Consider the following 9,072-nt stretch of genomic DNA (forward strand, 5'->3'; position numbering starts at 1 on the left):
TTAGGGCCGCAACCCTGCCATTGAGACACTGAAGCTGCTTCAGCGTCTTCGGTGCTTCCATCTCGGTCACGGCTTTAATCTTTTCGGGGTTGGCCTCGATTCCCCGGTTGTTCACCATGAAGCCGAGGAATTTTCCTGAGGAGACTCCAAAGGCACACTTAGCAGGGTTGAGCTTCATTTGATATGCCCTCAAAACCTCGAAGGCTTCGGCCAGGTCGGAGAGATGCGACTTAGACTGCTTGCTCTTGACAAGCATGTCGTCCACATACACTTTCATATTCCGGCCGATCTGCTTGGCGAACATTTTGTTCACCATTCTCTGGTAGGTCACTCCTGCGTTCTTTAACCCGAAGGGCATGACCTTGTAGCAGTACAGACCTTGGTCTGTTATGAAAGCGGTATGACCTTCATCTGGGACATGCATCTTGATTTGGTTGTACCCAGAGTAGGCGTCCATGAAGGTGAGCAGTTCATGCCCGGCTGTGGCGTCCACGAGCTGATCAATCCTCGGCAATGGGAAGCAATCTTTCGGGCATGCCTTATTTAAATTCGTAAAATCTACGCACATTCTCCACTTGCCGTTAGATTTTTTAACTAATACAACATTGGAGAGCCACTCGGGATACAAAATTTCTCTTATGTATTCAGCTTTCAAAAGTTTGTTAACTTCCTCAACAATTACATCATTCCTCTCCTTGTTTATAGGTCTTCTCTTTTGTTTCACAGGTCGGAATGATGGATCTATGCTGAGGCGATGCGTCATAATTCGCGGGTCAATGCCAGGCATGTCCTCATGGGACCACGCAAAAACGTCCGAGTTGGATCTGAGGAAGCGGATTAGCTCCTCTCTGTCGGTGGCCCCCAGCTTGGTTCCTATGCTTACCTGCTTCTCGGGACTAAGCAGAGGAACAAGCTCGAGCTCCTCAGTGGGTGCGGCAAACTCCTTCCTTGGCAGGTCGGCCTCGAACTCGAGCGCCCATCCCTGCCGGCGAGAGTTTCGAGGGCGCAGACCGATGAGCCTTTGAGTGCGGAGGCATAACACTCCCTCGAAGCGGCCTGTTCTCCTCGGACCGTGCCCACGCCATTGGGGGTGGGATACTTCAAAACTTGATGAAGTGTTGAGGGAATGGCCCGAAATGAGTGGATGATGGGTCGCCCAAAGATGGCGTTATAGGCCGATCTACCGTCCATTACCACAAACTCGGCCATCTGAGTGACCCGAGTTTGGTCCTGCCCCAGCGTGACCGGCAAGTCGATGCAACCCTCTGGGATGACCGATTCTCCAGAGAACCCAACCAGCGGTGTCGGGCTCCTCTTCAATTGCGACCTCGTCCATCCCAAGGCGAGGTAGGTCGGTAAGGACAGGATGTTAGCGGATGCGCCCCCGTCTACCAACACTCTCCTGACCACCACATGATCAATGAAGGGAGCAATCACAAGTGCATCATTGTGGGGCAGGTGGACCTCCTCCAAGTCTGCACCGTCGAAGGTGATTGGGCAGGTCGGCCCCTGCTCCCTGATGATGCACACCTCGCGCCTGGCTGCACGGGCTAACTCCTTTCTTTTATGTCCGGACTGACCCCCGCTTGGCCCTCCAAAAATGGTATTGATGACCGCAGGTCGGTCGGTGCGTCGGGGTGGCGTCCTTGAACGCTTTCGCTCTTCCTTTTTCTCTGCTGAGCTGATCCTGGGCTTTCCCACAAACTTCTTGAAGTAGCCGTCTTGAATTAGATCCTCAATTTGGCGCTTCAACTCCCAGCAGTCCGACGTGTTGTGGCCGTGCTCCCGATGGAAACGGCAATACATGTCCTTGCTGCGCCTTTCCGGGGCTCCCCGAAGTTTCTCAGGACGCTTGAGTAGTTTTTCCATTCCAGACTCCTCGATGTTCGTTAGGATCTCGGAAATTGGAATCGTGGTCGGGGTGAAGCACTCGTAAGGTCGGCTCCTGGTAGGTTCGTTCTCCGCCCTTCGATACTCAGCTCGGCCGCTGGAAAAGGATCCCTTGTCCTTGGACTTGGGATCTGCCCTTTCTACATCTTTTCCACTTCCGCCCCGGCCGATCTTTCGCTCCGGTCGGCCGGTTTTGGTTCGGAGGAGCTCCTGTCCATCGATGACTTTCTTCGCCTTCTGAAGCACCTCGGCGAAGGTGGCCGGGGCCTCCTCTCCAAGTTTCACCGTGAGGGCTTCGTCGGCTAGACCGGTGAGGAAATAGCACATGGCCGAGTCATCGGAGCAGTGTGCAACCTTCAACTGCTCCTCCTGGAATCTGGTGACATATTCTCGCAGCGTCTCACCCTCCTTCTGCCTGATGGTGGCGAGATGGGTCGCTGTCTTTTTGTCATAGTGCCGAGAAGAGAACTGGGCAAGGAACTCCCTTCTCAGCTGAGAGTAGGTCGAGATCGACCTGGCTGGCAGTCTCCGATACCACAATCGCGCGCTGCCAGTAAGCGCGATCTGAAAGGCGCGGCATTTGATTGCGTCTGATGCCGCTTGGAAGTCGATGAGGCCTTCAAAGACCTCAACATAGTCCTTGGGGTCCTTCGTCCCATCATAAGTCTTCACGGTAGGAGCTTTGAACTTCCGAGGGATCGGTGCTTCCAAAACGTTCGAGGTGAAGGGCGATTCTCCCAAGTCGCCATCGTTCAGTGAATCTTCTTTCTGCTCACATTTGGCCTTTAAGGCCTCCACCTGAGCATCGAGCTCCCCCCTCAGCTGGTCGAACTCCTCCCTTGTGATTATCCCTGCGGGATTGTGAGAGGATTCAGCCTGCTGGTTGGAGCTCCTGTGTGAGCGGGATGGTGACTGCCCTTTTCGGAGAGACGAGCCTCTCTTTCTGTTGAGATGCTCACGGAGGTCTCCCCCCTGGCGAGTGTACCCCTCGCTCTCGTTGTCTTCAGGACGTTCCTCCTCGGCTGGGCCGAGGTGGGAACCCCTTTGTACGTCCACGCGCGTCACTCGATTTTCAGATCGGGACCCTGCGCCTGCAGCTAATGTCATTTCGTTATACATTTCCTCCATGGAGCGCATTTGTGTGCGCATTGCCTCCATCTCTCTCTTGAGCGCATCAAAGTTCTCGCTTGTTGGAGCCGGAGCTGGATCCCGGACGCCCTTCTTAGAGGTCCCACCTCGGCCACGGGTGGCCTTGGTCGTCCTCGGGTGCGCAGGCGGTAGGGCAGGCGCGGTGATCCGCGCCGACCTGCGGAGGGGTTCCGTTGCTAGGCCGTCGTGACCTTGCCCCTCTACCGCTGCTGCTCCGACCTCCCTCTGGTGGGCATCGCTGGCAGCTAGAGTCCTTCGGTCTGTCGTATTGGTCGAGTTCGCTAGTTGAACCATGTTCGCTCGCGCGTTGGTTTAAAAGAATTGGGATGACTTAGATTGTCGTCCCCACAGACGGCGCCAAATGTTTATGCAAAGATGTGCACAACAGTGTGTTCCAGATTGCAGCTCGAACTCGGCCTCCGGACCGACCTGAACGCTTGGGCGGACCTGCACAAAAAGGGTGAGCACTCCGACGATCAAGTCAGTATAGGTCGGATTCGCAGTTTAGTTCGAGGCCAGAAATCATCGTACCTGATCGGGGAGTGAGGTCCTCTACTTATGGGTGGTAGTCCCGCTAATCTCGCGACGGTTACATTCGGTAATCTCGGGACCGTCGGTTACACCCGGTAATCTCGGGACCGACGGTTACGCCCGATAATCACGCCGCAGACAGTTGCTCACATCGGCCCCTACCGAGCTCCCCGGTAGGTCAGACCTGGGCCAGGTTCACCTCGGCCCTCATACTTAGCATTTGTCGACGTTAGTGGCGGCCACCTCGACTATCCGAGCTGGGCATGACTCATGAGCCATCTTGTAGCACCAATAAGGGTCCTCCACGTGTCCAGGGTATTCCCTTCCCCAAACAAACTCCATATTGTCTACTTTATATCTCTGGATACCACACCTTCCCACTAAGTTTTAAAGCTAAAGATCTCCCACGATATTCTTCTATATAATGCTATTCACAATGATGGAATTTGTATGACAAAATGATCCATTATCCTTTTTTTTCTTCAAATAAAAACCCCTTTTATTATGAAATTGATTCCATTATTATTGTATTCAATTGTGCATATAATTAGTTCATAATTTAAATTTAAGATAGGTTAAAAATTATAAGTTTGGTCCTAATAATTATTTAGTGTTGTGTCTTCTTGATTAATTAGTCTGGAACATTTGAAAAATTTTAATTATATTCTTCTATACTTTGATTTCCAATTATCTCTGACAATTATAAAATGTCATAAAATATGGAAATTTTCGTAGATCACCCTTTTTTTTCCGCAAAAATCGCGCCTCCACCATTTCGTCACAGTTTTTTTTTATGAAAATTCAGTTTTCGTGACAGTTTTTAACTGTCATAAAACAAAACAAAAATCCGAAAAGTTGTAATTTTCCCGCAAAAAATGCACCCCATGATTTATGACAGTTTTTTTTCCTCCAAACTTTTTTTACTGCACAACTGTTACGGAAGACCACTTTTCTAGTAGTGATGTTTGTTGTGAATATTAGTTGACAAAATATTGATGTGAGTCATGACACTTTTCGTAAGATAAATTTTAGATGAAATGATATAGTGTAAGAGTCATCTAGGACAAATTTGAATAGACTAACTAAGAAGTTGAGAAGGGTTTGTCTATGTGTATGAGATTGCCATTTAAGTTGGAACTTCAATTTCCACTTTTAAGGTTTGTCGAGATTATGCTCAACCATCTGGAATATTAATGCCTAAAGATAGGTGCTATAGTGCTGCTCAGTCTAGAAAATGAACCCCGATTATAGAGATCCACATGCCATATGATTCAAGAAAAATCAGAAGGAAAAAAAAAAAAATCAAGGGACCTCAACCTGAACACAGAATAAAGGCATGTCCTTGAGGTTGATACCAAGCGAAGAAACTATATCAATTCAAGTTATAAATATTAGTGTTGAAGTAGAAATTTCGGCTAATTACTAAATGCCATGTCACAAAATTAAAATTACATTTACTTAAGATCAATGATAAAATTACACGTATCCTAAATTAACTTTAAAATCGACGAAACAAATTATGCCACGTGTCTCTCTTATGGCAGTCCGATGAAATCAACTAGTTTGATCAAAACCCATGAAGACGGGCCCAAGCCCATGGCTCATTAAACCTATGACCCATATAAGACCCACCAAAACTCTATAAATAGATAAGGTCACATTTCATTTGAGACAGGCGGAGAGATCCAGAAGAATTGGAGATTTAGAGCTTCCAAAGTCGTCTACAATCATTCATAGTCAAGTGAAACATCCAAAGTCAACAAGACTTGAAAAATTCGACACTAGAAGCGTACGAGACTTCAAGAACACTAAATTTTCTCTTCGCCAAGCTACAAGCTGAAGACCTTCACACGACTTGAAGCCGAAGACTCCATAAAGTTGCAAATTCTTCACAAGTGGCAAAACCGAAAAACTTCACAAGTTACAAGCCGAAGAACTTCACAAGCTGCAAAGTCGAAAGACTTCAATAAGCTGCAAAGTTGAAGAACAAGTCGGAAAACTTCAACAAGCTGCAAAGCTGAAGAACTTCACGAGCTATAAAGCTGACGAACTTCAACAAAATGAAAAGCCGAAAAACTTCACAAGTGCAAAGCTGAAGACTTCAAATATTCTTCAAGAAGCTCAAAGCCGAAGACTTCACAAAGTCTTCATCAAACTACAAGCCAAACTTCATAAACAAGTTGAATTCTTCAACAAGCTCAAAGCCAAAGACTTCAAAGATCTAGCTTCCACAAGCAAGAAGCAAAATGCATCAACCTCGGTTATTCAAGAACAAGCTCACAAGCCCTTGAATTAAAATTTACATTTGAGAGAATTAATCAAAGGATTATACATTAGAGATTGTAGCACACTCACATACATAAATACAAATACAAGTTCATAAATCTGAGTTTCTCTTCGTTGAATTTCTAGTCGAACAATTAGTCTTTAGCATTTAGCATTGTCTGAAGAGGTTTTTTTTTTCTATTTTTTAGTACAACATGTGGAGGTGAGAGATAGAACTCACAGCCTCTTGGTTGGAGATATATGTCAATTACCGTTGAGCTATGCTCGCTTTGACTCATTGTCTAAAGAGTTGGTTCAACCATATGCAAGTTGTCACACACTGAATAGATGAACGAGATTTACAAATATGCCTCATAAAATTCTCTTGCTTTCTTCTTTTAGCAAAACGAAACAAATTCCACCTTTAAAAGTTTTATTATCATCCTTTAGTCAAATTGCGAACATGAATATAACTCAACCAGTTAAGACACTTATTTCTGTTAAAAAATCGTGATTTCAAATCTTCATCCCTACATGTTTTAAAAAAATAAACACGGGAGCTAGTATATCAGGCTTAAACCACAACCACAATCCAAAGGAAAAATCCACTAGGTAAAAAATTATTATAATCACACAAATTTTTCTACTCGACCTCATTTACACAAAAAATTCCTTCAAAGTAAATGTCACTAAGTTAACTAGAGCTAGTATATGTAAAGTATTTCAATTGGGATGAATAGAACGAGCTCCTTTTATAGCACTTAGAGTACATCTTTTCGATGTGGGACAATTATATTTCTAATATTTTGTCAAAACTCAACAAATTTCTACATCTCATCAATATGAATCAACATTTTAATTACAATGGTGAATGTTGGTTATCCAAACTTCCCAAGTAGACCTCCTAGTATTATGAGACAATTTCAATGCATTAATGTTAGTTGCATTGGTACGTGGTTGGGAAAAAATGAATGTAAATGAGAAAATAAATAGGATGGAAAGGAAAGAGGTTAGAATTGAAAGAGAGAAAAAAAATGAGAGGATAAAAAGGAAAAAAATAGTGAAAAAAATAAGAAGAGAGTCGAGGGGATACCATATTTTTCAAAAATATTATTAAAATATATAACTTTTATTTTTAAAAAAAATAATCTCTTATTTGGGGCAAGTAGAATGGTAGGGAGAGAATTGACTACATTTTATAGACTTTATGGTGTCTTTCTATTGGGTAGTTTAACCACTTAATTATTATTATTATTATTTTTTTTTTTTGAGAAATGTAACCACTTAATTATTAGGCAATATTTATCACTAAGATTTGCCACATATTATTCTTGTTAATGGTAGGAAATTATTTTGCAACAAAGTTCTTTAGTTTCGCATTTAATAACATCACGGTGTAATAAATGTTACTTTGAATTTATTCTTATCCTTCAAATTAATAAGATAGGGAGATAAATTTTTGGTGTCACAGGTAGTTCATTAATAAACAAATTAAATTAAATAAAATTTTATTTAGAGCCCAGAAATTAAAGTAGAGAATTTGAGAATTTACAGATCCTAACAGAATATTTTAAATTTTAAAAACTAAAATAAAATCATCCTAAAGATATAGGTGGAAAAAAAAAAGATTTAGACCATTTTTCTTTCAAATGCTTTTTTTTTTTCGCGCAAAATAGTTTCTTTCAAATTGTTGAAATTGAATAATTTTACTATTGAATTTGACCTATGCTACTACCATTCATGCAATTATTTTCTAGGGTGTTCAAAATCCATAGAAGATTTTGGTCATTCTCCATTACTACGCTAATATTTTGCTACAAATTAACCTAATTATAATTAGTTAATTACATTTAAATAATTCATAAAGTTAATAGTTACGTAGCATAAATAATTGAGATAAAATATTTTTATGCTAGCAATAAAATCTAATTATAAATATGGTAGAAAATAAAACATGCATCAATCATTTTTTACTATAACTATAATTAATCAATATCCAACTTGATTGATGATGGTAATTATTACACTAAGTATCTAAGTTGAATATTAACGGGCAATCTCTTATTACCTCAGGCTGTCTCGCCATACGATTTCAGAAATAGTGTCCAAGACAGATTGTTGTACTTGATGGAGTCCTTCTCCAAGGCAGAATTTGAGCAGGTTGGAGTTGGAATTTAGGCAATCTGGAATGACCGAAACGGGATTAAAGCTAAGAATCAAATTTCAGATACTAAGTTGAGAAGTGAATGGATCTTATCTTACGTGAAGGAGTTTAAAGACAGTAACATATTGTCCCATGGCAGTTCCCACTATCAAGCTTGCAACAGCAATGCAGATCAAATTAATGAGAGTCGTTGGTTGCCCCTCCAACTGGTTGGGTGAAGTTTAATGTGGACGCTGCCTGCAAAAAATCCCTCTCTAGAACTGGTGTGGGTATTGTGGGCAGAGATGAAATTAAAGGGACAAATTATAGCAGCAAATTTTCGAAGTTTTGAGGTTTACCATGATCCTTTGACGGCAGAAACTTTTGCTTTTCTTGAAGGTATTCGCATGGCTGAGCGTCTGAATATCCGAGCAGTTCAATTGGAATCAGACTCTCTACAATTGATAAAGTCCCTAACAGAGGATGAAGTCGATAATGGCAAGATGAGCGTCGTCTAGGTGAAGAATCAAATTTTTGCATATCCAATTTTCACTCATATCCATTTTTTGCATGTGCGTCGATCTGCAAACAGGGCAGCCCACAAGGTCGTCTCATTTGCCTGTCGTAATGTAATCTCTTCAGATTGGGATTTGGAAGTTCCTGATTGGTTGGTCGATGTAACCAAGCAGGATTTACTCTCTTCGGGAGGTAGTTGTGATTTTGGCTAATCTTAATAAAGTACTTCTATTCTTAAAAAAGTAAATAAAAAAAATTGGTAATCTGAGCCTAACACGTCTGGTTAAGGCAATATCTCCGATTAAAAAGTCATGGGTTGAACTCCCATCTCACGTGCTACAATAAAAAAAGAGTTACATATTATCGAAGTGAATAAAATATTTTTTTTAGTTCAATAATTATGTGATGTACTTCACTGATGTTTTAGCAATGGTAATGAAATGTTGCGTCGGAAAAGGTTTAATTCTTTCTGAACCGATTGGTTGAAGGTTTCAAAAAGGTAGCATGAGATTAAGATGTCCGGGATTAAAGGTGTGTTTGGGTAAAATCATTTTTGTTATTGTCAAAATCACTCCCCT

General features: G+C 42.3%; 1 long non-coding RNA gene across 2 annotated transcripts; it reads right to left on the reverse strand.

Annotated features, from left to right (window-relative positions):
* Window positions 1-4,980: 4,980 nt before the first annotated feature.
* Window positions 4,981-8,604, reverse strand: LOC111021695 (uncharacterized). 2 transcript variants are annotated; one of them, XR_015790360.1, is made up of 4 exons: window positions 8,338-8,604; window positions 8,098-8,253; window positions 7,904-8,018; window positions 4,985-5,791 (listed from the first exon to the last, which is right to left on the reverse strand). It is a non-coding gene; the product is annotated as an uncharacterized LOC111021695 (long non-coding RNA). The 2 variants fall into 2 exon arrangements; XR_002602865.2 differs by having other exon boundaries at window positions 4,981-8,018; window positions 8,338-8,601.
* Between the last annotated feature and the right edge of the window lie 468 nt (window positions 8,605-9,072).

The sequence above is a fragment of the Momordica charantia genome, assembly GCF_013281855.1.
Source record: "Momordica charantia cultivar OHB3-1 chromosome 4 unlocalized genomic scaffold, Mcharantia_2.0 BLBB01000004.1, whole genome shotgun sequence".
Lineage (NCBI taxonomy): Eukaryota > Viridiplantae > Streptophyta > Magnoliopsida > Cucurbitales > Cucurbitaceae > Momordica > Momordica charantia.